Raw genomic sequence first — 19,424 nt, 5'->3', positions numbered from 1 at the left:
GTGCACTTGCAGATAAAAGGAAGAATGGGCAAAAGGCTGATCTGAGTTATTTAAAAAATGGCTCACAGATAAAAGTTTCCGCCTAAACTTAACCATTATTCTTTAATACGATGTAAAATTCAATTATAATGCGTAAGCGATCAGTAATTGCGATCTAAAATTTCATTATGAAAGAACATTGACGTAACTAGGTTTTCCACTCTAAGGCTTACATATGAAACAATTTCAATGCAAGATTAAGATCTTACCACTAATGTAGAATTACAGGCAATGAAGATTTTATACAAATATTAACTTAAAAGGTGAAATTATTTCGTAGGTTCGTGGAAATTCGCCTGGTATATGGGTAGGTTATAGGTTAAGTACTTATTACGGATTTTCTTAAAAACGGCTTCAAAGATTTTGTTCAAACTTTGTGTGCTTCTTATTAAGGCAATATTACATAAATTATATTGAAAACCGTATTCTGAAATCTTATTTTGAGACCACTTTTGGAGTACACCTTCAGCCCTAGGTCTAACTCGTAAACTAGCATTTAAATAAAATATTAAGTTTTACCACTAATTTATTATTAAACATTACCTATTATTTTATTAAAATTCCAAATTTCAAGAAAATCTATCGAGCAGATTTTCAAGAATTAGCAAAAGAAGGTCAGAAGTACAGGTGCCCATTTTTGCCCTAAAAAACAATTTCTAGCGGAAAATAAATTTTTAACAATTTAATTCAATTTAATAATTTAATATTCTCTCATTTTTTAAAAGAAAATAATTAGTATTATTAATTTTTAATTGGAACTACTTTTTGTATTCTTCCGCAGCACCACGTGCTTACGAGTGACGTCATAAAGTAGTCCCAAAATAATTATTTAAAAAAAGACTTTAAAACAATTATTACTGTGGGAAAATCATTTTTTTATCTAAATTAACTTGTTATTAATCCATTTTAAACAGAATTATGCTTAAATTTGATTTTATAAAAAATCCAAGTTCAAATATGGCGACTAACGGATTTTTGCAGTCAGTTGCCATTGAGGTCCCGAGCAGTGAACATCGATGTTGTTCACGTAAGTAAGATTTTATTCTTTTTTAAATTAATTTCAATGAAATTTTTATTAAAATTAGTAGAAAATTAAATTAGAGATTCAACTATATTAAATTTATAGAGTTTTAGATATTTTTTTATTAAAAAATTAAAAAAATTGAATTAGCACGTGGTCGACCAATCAATCTTGCATGCCTGGACAAGCAATGATTCTTATTTCTTTTATTATTTTTCTAATTCACATTATTAATTTTTACATTTTAACTTCAAATTAGTTTTTATTATTATTTTAATTAATTTTTTTGTTGATTTTTTTTAAAAATTTGTGGTTATTTCTAAAATTCATTTTAAATAAGTACATTTAAATTAATATTTTTGAATTAATTTGTGCTTTTTTGTTTGCAACTTAATTATTGAAATAGCGCTTGGGACATTTCTTTACAGCTTTACTAAAACAATCATCAATAGTCCAAATTAGGAAGTAAGAAGTCACCCAGAACTTAAATTTTAGACAAAAACAAGTAAGTAATAATACTCATCATATAAATGAATAAGACCTACAAAGTTAAAAGTTTTAATAGAAATTTAATTCGTTTAAACTAAAAATAATTAATGAAATTTTAGAATTCAAGTGATGCATGGCTACAATTTTTTATTACGTGAAGTTTAAATTTAGATTTTACACGAAATTTTACGGAATTATGAAGTTAATGACTTCCAAAAGTTGATCTAAAGCAATCATCTTTAGATTCTTGTTTAAAAATAATATCGAGATTTTCAGTTAGTACATTGCATTAATAAAGAAAGTTATTCCTATGAGTTATACGAAATTCAGTAGATAGAGGTTTTTGGGGAGCGAAATCTGATCTCTACCTCCTCGAGGTGCTCCCTGGGCAACTACTCCCGGGAGTAGGCTAACAGAGACAGAACACTTTTCCAATCTATTAAAATAATTTTTTTCCCAAATTTAATTAAAAGCTGCAGAAGATAAAAGTGTTATCTGGTGCAATATCGCGAACGTTTGAGAAATATATATCAAAACTATACAAAATAAACACTAGGATATTTTTTATTAACTAATTCTCATCCATGTAAAAAAATTAGTTTTAAGAATTGACTTATCAATTCTTAATGATTAATTAAGATTTAAAGAATCATAAGTGGCTATACAAACTGATAGATGGCAATAATTTTAGTTACAGTATTAGTTGTAGTTCAGTTTAAGTAATGCATTAGTTTTAGAGTAGATAAAGAATTAAGTATTAGTTGTCACAATTGGTATACTTATAAGAATAAAATGTAGGAGTAGGTGTAGTTTTAAGAATTAGTAATAGTTATAAGAATTAGATATAGAAGTAGGTATAGTTTAAGAATTAGTTATAAAAGTAGGGATAGATTTATGAATTAGTTATATAAGTAGGTATAGTTTTAAGAATTAGACATAAAAGTAGGTATAGTTTAAGAATTAGTTATAAAAGTAGGGATAAATTTAAGAATTAGTTATAAAAGTAGGTATAGTTTAAGAATTAGTTATAAAAGTAGGGATAAATTTAAGAATTAGTTATATAAGTAGGTATAGTTTAAGAATTAGTTATAAAAGTAGGGATAGATTTAAGAATTAGTTATATAAGTAGGTATAGTTTAAGAATTAGTTATAAAAGTAGGGATAGATTTATGAATTAGTTATATAAGTAGGTATAGTTTTAAGAATTAGACATAAAAGTAGGTATAGTTTAAGAATTAGTTATAAAAGTAGGGATAAATTTAAGAATTAGTTATATAAGTAGGTATAGTTTTAAGAATTAGTTTTAAAAGTAGGTAGTTTTAAAAATTAGATATAGAAGTAGGTATAGTTTTAAGAATTAGACATAGAAGTAGGTATAGTTTTAAGAATTAGTTGAAGAAACAAATATAGTTTTAAGAATTAGATATAGAAGTAGGTAGTTTTAAGAATTAGATATAGAAGTAGATATAATTTTAAGAATTAGACATAGAAGTACGTATAGTCTTAAGAATTAGTTTTAAAAGTAGGAAGTTTTAAGAATTAGATATAGAAGTAGGTATAGTTTAAGAATTAGTTATAAAAGTAGGGATAGATTTATTAATTAGTTATATAAGTAGGTATAGTTTTAAGAATTAGACATAAAAGTAGGTATAGTTTAAGAATTAGTTATAAAAGTAGGGATAAATTTAAGAATTAGTTATATAAGTAGGTATAGTTTTAAGAATTAGTTTTAAAAGTAGGTAGTTTTAAAAATTAGATATAGAAGTAGGTATAGTTTTAAGAATTAGACATAGAAGTACGTATAGTTTTAAGAATTAGATATAGAAGTAGGTATAGTTTTAAGAATTAGATATAGAAGTAGGTATAGTTTTAAGAATTAGACATAGAAGTACGTAGAGTTTTAAGAATTAGTTTTAAAAGTAGGTAGTTTTAAGAATTAATTATAGAAGTAGGTATAGTTTTATGAATTAGTTATATAAGTAGGTATAGTTTTAAGAATTAGTTATATAAGTAGGTATAGTTTTAAGAATCAGACATAGAAGTACGTATAGTTTTAAGAATTAGTTTTAAAAGTAGGTAGTTTTAAGAAGTAGATATAGTTTAATTATTAGTTATAAAAGTAGGGATAGATTTAAAAATTAGTTATATAAGTAGGTATAGTTTTAAGAATTCGACATAAAAGTAGGTATAGTTTAAGAATTAGTTATAAAAGTAGGGATAGATTTAAGAATTAGTTATATAAGTAGGTATAGTTTTAAGAATTAGACATAGAAGTAGGTATAGTTTAGGAATTAGTTATAAAAGTAGGGATAGATTTAAAAATTAGTTATATAAGTAGGTATAGTTTTAAGAATTCGACATAAAAGTAGGTATAGTTTAAGAATTAGTTATAAAAGTAGGGATAGATTTAAAAATTAGTTATATAAATAGGTATAGTTTTAAGAATTAGACATAGAAGTAGGTATAGTTTAGGAATTAGTTATAAAAGTAGGGATAGATTTAAGAATTAGTTATATAAGTAGGTATAGTTTTAAGAATTAGTTTTAAAAGTAGGTAGTTTTAAGAATTAGATATAGAAGTAAGTATAGTTTTAAGCACATTTTAACGCCATCGTATCGGTTTACATTCAATGAAAAAGCTCAGGAGTTGTGAGATTCTGTTTTAATAGATAATATCATTTAAAAAAAGGATGCTTAAGCCAGCTTCACTCAAAAAATTATTGCTCAACGTTATGGAATTTAATGTTTTGGGATATATTTTCTTTCTGTTGGGAGTTTAATGTTTATGGAGTTGTTTTCGCTGCAGAGATTAACAATCCATAGGGGTAAATCTCTCAATAGATGAAATCCTTACTTTAAAATTCAAAAAACAGAAATAAGATAAAAGTATCTTCTTATATTATATTTGTAATGGTTTAAGTAAAATTTAAATGAATTACTAAAAAAAGTATTATAAGCACAAGTACTTCTACAAACAGTTAGTCGACAAAAACGCATAAAGAAATGTAATATTTTTATTTTTGTGTATCCATTGACCTTGCGTGTAAATAGAACTCTAATAAAAGTTAGTATGAAGAACCACATCTTAGGAATCTCACTGGATGTTTTAAGTAATCAGTTGGGAAATGTACACCTATAATATCAGAAGAAACTTTATCCTAGGAATCACAAAATATGCCTTAAGTAAATAGTTCGGCAGGATGCATCAGTAATGTAAGAAACCATGGCATAAAAATCACAATGGATCGCTTAAGTATTTAGTATTTAAGTATTTACTATTCACTATGTAAGTATTTAGTTGTTAAGTTAGCATAGTTATAAGTTGGGCAGTATGCCCCTGTCACATCAGAAGGAACCATATCTTAGGAATCACAATATATGCCTTAAGTAATTAGTTCGGCAGTATGAATCTGCCATATAAGAAGAAAACATGTCTTAGGAATCACAATGGATCGCATTCGCATTTAGTGTTCAAGTATTTAGTATTAAGCATATAAGTATTTAGTTTATAAGTTAGAATAGTTGTAAGTCGGGCAGTTTACCCCTGCTACATCAGAAGAAACTTATCTCTGGAATCTAAATGGATAGCTTCAGTATTTAGTATTTAAGTATTTAGTACGTAGTATGCAACTATTTAGTTTATAAGTTAGCTTAGTTTTAAGTTGGGAAGTGTGCCTTTGCTATATCAAAAGGAACAACATCTTTGGTGTCTCAATGAGAGGCTTCATTATTTAGTACTTAAGTATTTAGTATTTAGTTTATCAGTTAGCTTAGTTGTAAGATGGGCAGTATGCCCCAGCTACGTCAGAAGAAACTCATCTTAGGAATCTCAATGGATCGCTTCAGTATTTAGTTTATAAGTTAGCATAGTTGTAAGTTGGACTGTATGCCCCTGCTACATCAGAAGAAACTTATCTTAGGAATCTCAATGGATCGCTTCAGTATTTAGTACTTAAGTATTTAGTTTATAAGTTACCTTAGTTGTAAGTCGGGCCGTATGCCCCAGCTACATCAGAAGAAACTTATCTTAGAAATTTCAATGGATCACTTCAGTATTTAGTATTTAAGTATTTAGTTTATAAGTTAAGAAAGTTGTAAGTCGGGCCGTATGCACCTGCTACATCAGAAGAAACTTATCTTAGGAATCTCAATGGATCGCTTCAGTATTTAGTATTTAAGTATTTAGTTTATAAGTTAGCATAGTTGTAAGTTGGGCCGTATGCCCCTGCTACATCAGAAGAAACTTATCTTAGGAATCTCAATGGATCGCTTCAGTATTTAGTACTTAAGTATTTAGTTTATAAGTTACCTTAGTTGTAAGTCGGGCCGTATGCCCCTGCTACATCAGAAGAAACTTATCTTAGGAATCTCAATGGATCGCTTCAGTATTTAGTATTTAAGTATTTAGTTTATAAGTTAGCATAGTTGTAAGTTGGGCCGTATGCCCCTGCTACATCAGAAGAAACTCATCAAGAATCTCAATGGATGCCTTATGTAATTAGAAGGGCAGTACGCCCCTGCAATATCAGAAAAAACCATATCTTAGGAATCTCAATGGATCGCTTCAGTATTTAGTATTTAAGTAATTAGTATTAGGCATATAATTATTTAGTTTATAAGTTAGCATAGTTGTAAGTTGGGCAGTATGCCCCTGCGACATCAGAAGAAACTTATCTTAGGAATCTCAATGGATCGCTTTAGTATTTAAGTATTTAAGTATTTAGTTTATAAGTTAGCGTAGTTGTAAGTTGGACCGAATGCCCCTGCTACATCAGAAGAAACTTATCTTAGGAATCTCAATGGATCGCTTCAGTATTTAGTATTTAAGTATTTAGTTTATAAGTTAGCGTAGTTGTAAGTTGGACCGAATGCCCCTGCTACATCAGAAGAAACTTATCTTAGGAATCTCAATGGATCGCTTCAGTATTTAGTACTTAAGTATTTAGTTTATAAGTTACCTTAGTTGTAAGTCGGGCCGTATGCACCTGCTACATCAGAAGAAACTTATCTTAGGAATCTCAATGGATCGCTTCAGTATTTAGTATTTAAGTATTTAGTTTATAAGTTAGCATAGTTGTAAGTTGGGCCGTATGCCCCTGCTACATCAGAAGAAACTTATCAAGAATCTCAATGGATGCCTTATGTAATTAGAAGGGCAGTACGCCCCTGCAATATCAGAAAAAACCATATCTTAGGAATCTCAATGGATCGCTTCAGTATTTAGTATTTAAGTAATTAGTATTAGGCATATAATTATTTAGTTTATAAGTTAGCATAGTTGTAAGTTGGGCAGTATGCCCCTGCGACATCAGAAGAAACTTATCTTAGGAATCTCAATGGATCGCTCCAGTATTTAGTATTTAAGTATTTAGTTTATAAGTTAGCGTAGTTGTAAGTTGGACCGTATGCCCCTGCTACATGACAAGAAACTTATCTTAGGAATCTCAATGGATCGCTTCAGTATTTAGTACTTAAGTATTTAGTTTAAAAGTTAGCATAGTTGTAAGTTGGGACGTATGCCCCTGCTACATCAGAAGAAACTTATCAGGATTCTCAATGGATGCCTTATGTAATTAGAAGGGCAGTACGCCCCTGCAATATCAGAAAAAACCATATCTTAGGAATCTCAATGGATCGCTTTAGTATTTAGTATTTAAGTAATTAGTATTAGGCATATAATTATTTATTTTATTAGTTAGCATAGTTGTAAGTTGGGCCGTATGCCCCTGCTACATCAGAAGAAACTTATCTTAGGAATCTCAATGGATCGCTTCAGTATTTAGTATTTTAGTATTTAGTTTATAAGTTAGGATAGTAGTAAGTCGGCCCGTATGCACCTGCTACATCAGAAGAAACTTATCTTAGGAATCTCAATGGATCGCTTCAGTATTTAGTATTTAAGTATTTAGTTTATAAGTTAGCGTAGTTGTAAGTTGGACCGTATGCCCCTGCTACATGACAAGAAACTTATCTTAGGAATCTCAATGGATCGCTTCAGTATTTAGTACTTAAGTATTTAGTTTAAAAGTTACGTTAGTTGTAAGTCGGGCCGTATGCCCCTGCTACATCAGAAGAAACTTATCTTAGGAATCTCAATGGATCGCTTCAGTATTTAGTATTTAAGTATTTAGTTTATAAGTTAGGATAGTTGTAAGTCGGGCAGTATGCCCCTGCTACATCAGAAGAAACTTATCTTAGGAATCTCAATGGATCGCATCAGTATTTAAGTATTTAGTTTATAAGTTAGCATAGTTGTAAGTTGAACCGTATGCCCCTGCTACATCAGAAGAAACTTATCTTAGGAATCTCAATGGATCGCTTCAGTATTTAGTACTTAAGTATTTAGTTTGTAAGCTACCTTAGTTGTAAGTTGGGCAGTTTGCCCCTGCCGTATCAGAAGAAACCATATCTTAGGAATCTCACTCAATGCCTTATGTAATTAGAAGAACAGTATGCACCTGCAATATCAGAAAAAAACCACACCTTAGGAATCTCAATGGATCGCTTTAGTATTTAGTATTTAAGTATTTAGTATTAAGTATATATGTAAGTATTTAGTTTATAAGGTAGCTTAGTTGTAAGTTGGGCAGTGTGCCCCTGCTATATCAAAAGGAACAACATTTTTGGAGTTTCAATGGGGCGCTTCATTATTTAGTACTTAAGTATTTAGTATTTAGTTTATAAGGTAGCTTAGTTTATATGTTAGCATTGTCAAAAGTTGGGCTGTATGCCCTTGCCATATCAGAAGAAACCATAATATGGCAGTCACAATGGATCGTTTCATATTTAGTATTTAATTACTTAGTTTATAAGTTAGCTTAGTTGTATGTTGGGCAGTTTGGATTTAGTCATTAGTTTAGGCCTTATGTAAATAGTAAGAAAGTATGCCCCTGCCATTCTGTGACGGGATATTATTTTTTTATCCTTCAGGATATGACCTGATTTGTTAGAGAGCATGGAAATCCCTAGCAACAGGTAGTTCTCAGGAGTCTGATTGTTTCTGCAATTATCGTTTCGCCGTCAGTCGGAAATCTTGAGAGGTTTTATTATTAATAATTGATTCACTTACTTTTGCATACTTCTTTAATATTCTTGCGTTTCAATAATAATTATAATTCCACTTATTTTACATTTTCATATTCTATTAATATGGTGTAATTAACAGCATGATAATAATGCATGAAATTCAATCATTTCACTAATTGCATGTACTCTAATCACTTAAATGAATACTTGGAATTATAATTTTTTAAAACATTTTAGTGGTAACTATTAATCTTTTTCTTCGGCTTTTTAAGGCCAACTGTGAATCAATTGTACAGACTAATAAAATATTTTTTAGATTTATTTCATATACACATTCTGCACAACACTTCGTGACAAAAAAACACTCGCTCCGAATTTCCACATTACACGATTAAGTATTTTTAATTTGTCTTTTCTACGTTTATTTGTTTAATTTCAGGCTGATGTTTTTGTTGTTAATGGTCTTCCAGTTGTTTCTTGAATTTTGTTTTCTTTGTTTGTTTTGCAGACTTCTTTTTCTTCCAGTCTGTATCTTTTTGTAAGGCCAATTTCCCACTAGTCCAAAAACCCTTCTTTTCCGAACGCCTTTCTGATTATCCCCCTTTTCCCCTAATTGCCCTATCCTACACATAACCTAGAAATCTAGGTTTACGTCATTCTAGTTTTTGGTCTACGCAGACAGATCTCCCTGTATTTCCGTAAATCATTTATTTACCCTATTCCCTTGGCCTTCAATTTTCCCCAAACTCCATTGTTTGGAGTTCTACATATGTAACCCTGTGTCTGCTTAATAGACCATGTAGAATGCGGATGTGGGTAGAAAGGCGTTCTTTGGGGAGCGAAAACTGATCTCTACCTCCTCGAGGTGCTCCCCGGGCAACTACTCCCGGGAGTAGGCTAACAGAGACAGTACACTTTTCAAACCATTAATTCGAAAACATGATTCCATTTTTATTTTATCTTTTTACGTGGAGCCTGAGTCACCTCATTACAGGGTCTTTAAGATTTTTAGAAGTAAAAAAAAAAAAGGAAGTGGAAGATTTTGAATCCGAAGTCCAGAACTAATTGATCCAGTTTGGTGGTAAGAGTAAAATGTAATTGAAAATATCCGTGTGCATAATTTAATAATGTGATTAGGTTTGGAATTTGAGTTTATATAATCTTTTTATTCGTATGGTTTCTGTATTACTTGCATTTATTGTGAAAGTTCATATCTTGTTCTACGTAAAGATAGCTTTAAGATTTTTAATGCCCAAATTCAAGGCTGCCGATTTACATCCCTGTTAGCAAAAAATTGCTCTCTAACTGCGTGTTATGTAGGGATAATCGTTTCTCATTTCTATGATTTGTCACTTCCTGTAAGTCTCCTGTTTTCTTACTGTAAGTAAGAAAAATAATTTTTTCTAATATCTACTTTTATTATGTATGTACATATTTTAAAATTTTATAGGGGTTGTTTTATTCTTTTGTTGTTTAGTCTTCTGAGTTGTTTGTTGTATTCTTGGTTGTTGATGTCCTCCCTTCCTTTAAATTCCCAAACGCGACTTATCCCTTATTCCGCCATTCATGCCAAAATCCCCTCTGTAATTTCGAGGTTAACCTCGGTTAATCGTATTTTTTAATCGCTGGTTTTCACCCTGATCCTTCGCAGGAAGTGTATGTCACAATGTTGGCATCTGCAACTCTGCACTATTCAGGGTCAAAACTGGCTGGAATATGGTTAGGCAAGAATGGTTTATTTTTTTTGGGGGGGGGGGGCAGAAATCTGAGCTCTACCTCCTCGTAGTGCCCCCCGGTAAACTGCTCTTATGAGCAGGCTGACAGAGCCAGTACCAAATTTTAGCATTTGCAGCCCTTGTAACTGTAGACAGTTACAATGGTTTGTGATGCCTACAACTATTTAAGATCCCCATCATCACTAGTCGTTTAGCTGCGTCTAGGCAGTTTGTCAAAATCATCCCCGAAAATTTGTATACCATTTGTAAAACCATGTTTTGTATGCTGTTATACCAATTATGACAAACACATATATGGACCGTTTATTTTGAAAGTGGTGTAAGTCCTTTTTTGAAAAAAAAATGAGATATCACGTAATTCATGCTTAATTTTACGTTAATTTTTTATGTATAACTGGTCCGTGTTTAATTTCTTAAAAAATTCCCATGTTTTGTAGAATTTAAAATTGGTCGGTAAATGAAATTGCAAGTCCAATTGACAGAGGTAGGCGGCTTAGCAGATGGTTGCCGATCAGTAGCCTGTTATTTTACATTTGTTTTATATTAAACACTGTCAATATCTTGTAATTTTAACAATGTAATTAGCGTCTAAAATTAAAAATATTACTTCTATTTTATGTCGTGTCATTATTATTTGTAAACAAAATTGGATTAATATGAAGTATATTATTATTTATTAACATGAAATATTATTATATTATTATTATTTATTAGTATATTATTAATTGAAAATTATTTGATTATTCAAAATTGAAATCAAACGATTTTTACAATTGGCTAATTTTGAAAGTGGTGTAAGTCCATTGGCAGCCCGTAAGTATACATCAGTTTAGTAAAATACGCCTAAAACAAATTTATATAACCAAATTACATATTGATAAAACAGTAGAAACATTGCCACACTTTATATAATTTGTCTAAAGTTTATAATTAACAGATATGTTAACCTTTAATTTTCTCGAAATAAAAGAAAATGGACTTACATCACTTTCAAAATAAACGGTCCATATATTCTTTTATTTATTACTATATTTAATTTTCTCTTATTTAATAAGAAAGGTTTTTAGATCATGCAAAAGTTAGAATAAACCCGAAAAATTTGCATCAATCGATATGAACGTCAACAAATTATCTCAAAAATATAAAAAATTGGGGAAAACCAAACGTTATTTTACGATTTGATTCTGTCACGTTACGCTCCACGTTCCGATCAAAATGGGTTTTACCGTAAGTATTCATTACACATTTTTGAATTAACAAGGTTGAATATTGGTGGTTTTAAAATTCGTTCAAATTTCAAACGATTGTATCTCTCTTCGTATCGCATAGAACTCAATGAGCTCTTGACCGAATTGTAGAGAAAAGTTAAATATATAACTGGTATAAATCCCAATGTTTAAGTATCATTGGTTAATGAGATATAGAAGGTTGAATGATTATGGCTTTCAAATTCATTCACATTTCAATAATTCGTATTGTTAATATATTTCAATAATTCCTTACTTATTTAAGGTAAATGTTATCACTAACCCTGGTATTAATTTCAATGTATTAGTGGTAATACCTAATGAATTATGGAATGAGAAATTTTGGATATTTTCAAATTCGTTCAAATTTTAAACGTTTATATCTCTGATCGTAGTGTTTACAATTTAATGAATTCTTTATCGAATTATAAAGAAAAGATAGCTATATCGCTGGTATTAATTGCGATATTTTAGTGCTGATAGGTAACGAGATATAGAAGGTTAAATTTTGGATGTTTTCGATTAAGTTTTCAAACTTATTCAAATTTCACTCGTCGATCTCTTTTCGTATTAATCGGATTTCAATGATTTTCTTTATCGAATTTTAGAAAATAGTTAGCTGTATAACTGTTATTAATTACAATAGTTTTGTAATAATAGTTATTGGGATATAGAAGGTTAAAGTATTGTAGTTTTCAAATTGGTTCAAATTTAAAAGTTTATATCTCTGATCGAAATGCTTGGATTTCAATGAATTCTTTACCGAATTGTAGGGAATAGTTAGCTGTATTACTGGTATAAACAGCGAAGTTTTAGTGATAATACTTAATGGGATATAGAAGGTTAACTTTTGGATGTATCCTAGACAAGTTGAGCTTGAAAGCCAGCTACCTCTACTTGTAATCTACCAATTGTACTTAAACATCTTCCTCTTCGAACTCTTGTTTGGAAAGGGCCGGCAAAAGTTATACGGCGGGACCTGGGGTGTTCTAAATAAATTAGTTTAGTTGGGTAAATTCTAAGTTAAGATGTTAATTTGAAGGGTATCCACGTTAAAAAGAAAAACAAAATACTACTTTTAAGAATCTTAAACAGTTTACAATTTTTTTTTTATTTATGTGTAAAAATATTGAGAGTTATAATAAAGTGCTTTTTACTTAACGAGAAATTTTTGTATAAACATTCACCCTTTAAAGATAATTTTACAATACAAGAAGTTATTCGTCTCTTTATTAAGGTTATCAAATAATGATATTAATCATAATAATGCTAACAAAATAAAGCCTAAATAAGATGTTCCTACGGGATGTCCTCCAGAGAAATTGAGCCTATATTATGTTGTTGAACAGGGGCCTTTTGATGATATTTTTTATTCCCTTCAGGATGGTTGAGGGTACTACGATTAAAGCTTTAGGATATGCACACTTGGCGTTATTGCCATCGAACAGGTATTCTTTTCAAAAAAATGATCTATTAAAAAATGACACCTATCTGTCTACTACGATAATTGGAACATAGTCGTCGTTAATTTTTTAAAAAACATAGAAAATTATAGTTTTCAAGAGCAAGGAAAGGCAAGCCAGAAGAGAGAAGTGGCATTATATGATGGCAATAACACCTAGAAAAATATAGTTTAGTTCTAAATTAAGTGTATTCAAGGCAATTTCAAGTGCAGTTCTTTATTTTTTAGAAAAATTTACCAAGTTGTGATTGAAATCATATTCTTCGAAAAGAAATTCATTTTAAATAACAATTACATGAACTTATGTAACATATGTCTTACGTAACACATTACATTGAACCACCATTATTAAGGGTTCATCAGTTTGGTGTAGCGAATTCGATTTTAACTATGTTTGCCTCTCAGCCTACACTTGCTGGCTGCGAGAGGGAGGTATTGTGTTATTAACATTAAAATGTTAATGATCTGTAACACAAGAAAACTCAAGAATAGCAAAATCCTCCAGGGCCATCCTACTTACTCGAAAAGACAACAAATTAAAATACGCAATGTTCAATCGAAAGAAAGCCCATGTTCATTAACACTATTATACACAGCAGTTCCCTCCATCCTGCTTAATATAAACTAGCCGCCCTCTAATACCTGGCAAACTGATTGTTAAGTATACCTCTTGCACTTAACGACTATAAGCGAGAACTGGACACCATTCGAATAATATTCACAAATATCGGTCACAATACCAACATCGTTAAAACTAAACTAAGTAAAAACTAACATTGCCAAAACTAATAAACCATCCATCGTAATCTTTAAAAAAGGTAGGCCTCAAAACCGCGGTTAGGATCAACAGGATACTTCCTTTAAAATATAAATCTCTGGACCCTCGGAGTGCAATAAACAACTAATAAAAAAGTTTTTAATAATTTATTTCTCTATTCACACATTTGTGGTACACAAATAGAACTTTAAGGTAACAACTCTTCAGTTATGGTTATCAACATACTACCTTTCACTTTAAATGAAAATTAGAGTTTATACAATCCCATTAAGATTTCTAACATCTTCCCACCTTAACGTTTGGAGAATTATAAACATTAATACGAACACAATCAAAATACTTGAAAACTGATATCGAATTTAACAATGAAACATGAAATTAATAAGTAAAGTAAAACTGGTCTAAGTCAAAATAAATCTACACATAAGATTGCCCAACAATGAATTTAAAAAATGTTGAGGAACTTTGATGGTTCAACTCCTTTTAGACATCTTTTTCTCCTCAGGAATCTTTTGATCTCTGGGGTGCATTAAGGGATCATCTCTAGTTTTCGCTTGTACCAAATTTATATTAACTTCATTATTATTAGAAACGCTTCTTAAATAAACTGCAGCTGCATAACCAGATTTACTTGCATCTGCGAATATATTAATACTGTCCTCAACAGATTCGTGATTTCTAAGCCATCGAGGTATTGTATTTGAATATCTGAGATATGATGCAACCCTCAACCACCTTTTAATTCGATTAGCTACTCCAGTTGGTAACTGGAGCCCAACTTAATTTTATTTTCCATAAATTCCAGCTTCTGTAACACCAATTTAGAAATTAGTGTAACTAGGCAAGTAAAACTTATAGGATCAAATATTTTGTAAAATATAAAGTTGTTTTTTAGTTTCTATATTTATGTTAAGTTAATAGAAAGGGTGTCGTCGCTTCTTGTTTCCCCCAAATCATTGATAAAACATTTGTAACACACTTGGTTTACCTGCACTTATTTTTAAGATCGTGCCCAACCTCTCGATTTAAGCATTCCCTCATCCATTATACTCACAATATCGGGGATAAGTAGATTCCTTAGTATTAATACTTTTGACGCAGTTGTCGGCGTAGATGCTGTGAAGTAGTTCTGTTCCGTTACCGGCGACTCCATGCAACGCCAAACACCACCCTACAATGTCTGTAGCATTTCATTTTTTCTCTTCACTTTTCCATAGAAATCGCAAGTACTCTATGTTGTTTTTATTGCAATGAAATCTGTAAAAAAGCACGTTTTATGTCAGAAATTTTACCAATTTTATTTAATCTAAAACGCAACAAAATAGATAGAATCTGAGAAACAAAATTTAAACCCTTCCCTATGCACTTATTTAAAGATAGGTAACCCATTAGATGGGATGAACAGGTCAGACTTGGGTTGCACAGTTTTCTTTAATTACATGATGGAGGAGTAAATAATGGCTTGTTTCTTATCTTTTTCCATCGAATTCTTTGTTCTTCGTGGGTAGCTTGTATTGCGCCCAAAAACCAATCCACTCTTTTATATCTGCACTAAATTTATTCAACTCTAATTTCGATAAAAAAAACGCCTTTTTTTTATTTATTCGTAGAGCTAAAAACACTTCCAGCCAATTGATCTGATTTTTAATCTGAATCATTCTTTCTTAGCTATTCTTTTTCAATTATATTTTTTAAACTTACAAATCCATTTTGATAAACTTCTACAGTCTTATTCCACAGTCATCTGTTCAGTATCAGTAATTTCACTTTCAGCAAATAAAATTTTGTTTACCTTATTATCTGATGTAAAAAAACTCATTAGCTTTATTCTCTAATTTCTTCAATTCCAATTGCAAACGTTCATCGTCTTTTTTGTTATACAATTTTTCAATTTCATTTGCTGACCTTGTGAACAGCCTTCTCCATTGAGATCTTTCTTTGTTGATATTAAAAAGTGTGCACTCATTTTCCTGCTTTCCCCTCAAGGGATTCCAAAAATGTTAAATATAAAACTCTGGAACACAAAGAGTGCAATAAACAACTAATAAAAATGCTATTAACAATTTATTTCTCTATTACCCAGCATGGTACACAAAAAGAATAAACTTGAAAGGAAATAACTCTTCAATAATGGTTTATCAACATACAGATTGCACACTGTTCACTTTAAATAAAAATAAACGAAAATTAAAGTTTATACAAACCCATTAAGATGTCTAACACTTGCACTTACCAAAACAGAAACTCTCATTACAACAACGGTGTTTAGAAATTAATCTGTCCAGAATGTGATATCTATATATTGCCCAAAGCGGGAAAAAATTTGACACAGATACAAAGAACACATTCGCAGGTAAAAATACATTAAAACGGGACTCTAACTTAAGCTAATCACCTTATCAACCAACTGGACAGTATCAACAAATGATGCTGTAACACATGGAAGAAGTATAGATATCCTACAAAACATTGAAATGTACAAACACAAAGTTATTCGTATAAAAATTAATAGCGATCAAAATTAAATATAACTTGGACATACTATTTGAAGACATTCTGTACCAAACACACAGTCAGCTGAGCAAATTCTCCAGTATAGGGAAAATTAAATAAAACACGTTATTATTTAAGCACGTTGCTTGTTCTTTAATGTTAAACGTTTCTTCAAGATTTTACTATTTACGCATTATTTGTGAAGTGTATTTAATTACATGTTTATCATTGTTTTATAATAATGATTTTTATAATTATCTCCAGTACAATTGAGTTTGATATCATTCAGTGTTTTCTGCTTGCAAAAGGCGTGCCCCCTCATGTAAAATACATTTCTAAACATTATCTATGTAACAGAAATACCCAAGACTTAAATATATACTAGGTTTCATTAATTAATTTTATTTCACTTTTCAAAAAAAATGTATTAATTTTTTAAATATCATACACTATGTGATATCTTGTAATACTAGGAAACCTTGCTCTGTCAGCGAGTGTGTGTGAGTTGGGAGCATAAAGTAGAGGTAACCAACTAGCTTGTTTAAAAACCGAATAATCATCGTCTGGAATGTATAAAAGTCTTGTAACCTGTGAGGGTTACAACAAATAGTGTACTACGATAAACAAAATCAGCCAATCATTTTACATTCAGGTAATATTCAATTACCAATTCAATATTCAATATATGTAAGCATGTTTTAAAAATAATACTTTCTTTCATTACAAACTCTTCAAAATATAAAAGGGATTATAGTGAAGATAACTTTTTGTAATTTGTTTTAGTGATTGTACCTAAAATATTTTACATGTGGTTATTATAAATTGCGAATCCCAAAATATCTTGTCTTATTGCACAAAGCATAAACTTCGTTAATGAAAATTTATTTTATAGTATATTAAAGTTTAAAGTACCCAAAAGTAAGAACTATAGTTTCATTATATTTTGTGGTTTAATAGCCTGCTGAAATGGATACAGTTCTAACTGCAGTCAGGAGCGTTCTATCTATTCCTAGTGCTTTTCAACATTTGGACTATTTGCAGCCTAGTAATGCTCAGCATTCATCTGGAAATAATTCCTTTACATCCAGCAGCACACCGATAATATTAGATGATACTTATCAAGTCTATATTGGAGAATAAAGAAGTCAAGGAAATCTACTTACCACTCTCCCTGTTTGGGACTGTTTTTATAGGTATTATTATTCTACTAAATATATCGATCAGAAAATTACTCGTGATTAGTGAAGGTTTTTCCAATAGTTTTCCTTTTTCTTCTTATTAGCTTTTTGTACTAATGCAAATTAGCCATTCATTTTATAATCTTGAAAAAAGTTAATCATCTTATACAAAGAGTACATTATCTTCAATAAAACTGAATATGCAGTTTTATGCAGTGGTTTATTTAGGTTACGGTCTGGAACTGCGGATAAGTGATTTAGTTTAACAGAAAAATACTCCCATTTCCATAATCTTATACTAAGTGTGAATTAAATAATAATTATTGATGTAATTTTATTTCCATTTTCCAGTGCTTTCATCCAAGGGCCTTCCAACGCTGGACCAGGTTGAGCACAGTAACACTCATCTTTCATCTGAAATGATTACCTCTATTCATTTCATGCAGCAGCATTTCGATTTTCATCCATTCTATTTCGTTATATAAAGAAGTCAAGGATATCTACCTACCATTCTGCCTGTGGAACTGTTCTTCGGGTTTTCTTACCTATCATTTCTTATCTAACTATATTACAAAATATTTATCAGGTAAGTAATTTTTTCACATTGAATCTGAAAAAGATAGTTTAATTTTTGTTGGAAGTAGGTTTTAATTTGATTAAATCTAAACTCCACTTCTAACATGCATGTGAATTCTGGATATTTTTTCAATCAAATCGCCCTATTTTTAACTATTGGAGCTAAACATTTTTCAATTCATTTTCATGAAAAAGTTAGAAGATAAGAGAATTAGAAATTAGAATGATAATATTAGAAGATTATAAATGTGGCGCTAATTTTTCCATGAAATTAATCTTAATGATCATCGTTTTGCGTATTTTTTGGAAATATGTGTATTTTATTTCCATTGAACCAACAGATTTAGGTTCTTTAAAAATTTCTTTTAATGTACTGATCAAAAGCTTTAGTTAAATACAGTCAGTCACATCTATTTATAAATAATACTTCATCAATAGTTTGTCACAAACATCTCTGCAGCTTTTATTATTAAAGTCCAAATGACTTTGGACAAAATTGAAACTTTTCTCATGGAAATGAAATTAAAAGTTGTTTATTTTGTTGGTAACTTGACTAGAAGTGTAAATTGCAACATAAAAGTAATTGAAGTTTAAATAATTTACTATCACAATATTCTATAATGCTAACAGTTTATTCTAAAAGACTGATTCGTTTAAAAGATTTAAACTTATTTTTTATTTCGATTTTTCAAATTTATTCTTTGAATTCCTGTAGGATAAAAATGTAACTTTAGAAACGTTGACTTTAAATTGTATACCATTGAATAGAACGCTTTTCTATTCAAGATTTGCTTTTATAAACACTATTTCATTAAATAATGATGATTTACAGATTGAAAACAGCCAGTACTGGGAGCACTTCCTGCGTAACTGTCCATCAAATCAAGATAAAATGAAACTGACGTTGAGAAAACATCCAATATGAATATACAAACAACTAATGCTATAAAACAATTACTAAAAAATGTATTATTTAGTTGTAATATGTAATGTGCATGCTGTTAATATCACAATCTAAATAATTACTCGAATTTTGTACTGCTGTAAAAATGTATTATTTAGGTGCAGAATAAAGAAAAACCATTAATTAGTTTAAAAAAGTCTTTTTATTGGCATACCTATGTTATATATACATTAACATTCTATTATAGGACATAAATACATATATTATTTAGTAAAATGCAAAAAAAAAGTGCTAAAAAATGTTTAAAACAAGGAAAAACAACAAAAAATTAAAGAAATTAGGAAGAAAAACGTAAAAATGAAAATTAGTTCCAAAAAAATCCGTTAGAGAGCGCCACTTAACGGAGAAGTAAAAATCTAGTTCCAAGATTTGCCAATAGATAGCACTGCTGTCTGTATGTAAACAAATTGCAGCTG

At 30.0% G+C, this 19,424-nt stretch overlaps 1 long non-coding RNA gene across 1 annotated transcript; it reads left to right on the top strand.

The window, feature by feature from the left end:
- Nucleotides 1–11,114: 11,114 nt before the first annotated feature.
- On the top strand, nt 11,115–19,194 carry LOC141457966 (uncharacterized). The gene is made up of 5 exons (XR_012460681.1): nt 11,115–11,537; nt 16,764–16,942; nt 17,248–17,483; nt 17,820–18,054; nt 18,877–19,194. It is a non-coding gene; the product is annotated as an uncharacterized lncRNA (long non-coding RNA).
- Nucleotides 19,195–19,424: the final 230 nt, after the last annotated feature.

This window comes from Rhodnius prolixus, unplaced genomic scaffold (genome assembly GCF_049639745.1).
Source record: "Rhodnius prolixus isolate KJV_2025 unplaced genomic scaffold, Rpr scaffold_5, whole genome shotgun sequence".
NCBI classification, from domain to species: domain Eukaryota; kingdom Metazoa; phylum Arthropoda; class Insecta; order Hemiptera; family Reduviidae; genus Rhodnius; species Rhodnius prolixus.
Note: the sequence above shows the minus strand (reverse complement) of the source record. Positions and strands in the feature narration are given on the sequence as shown.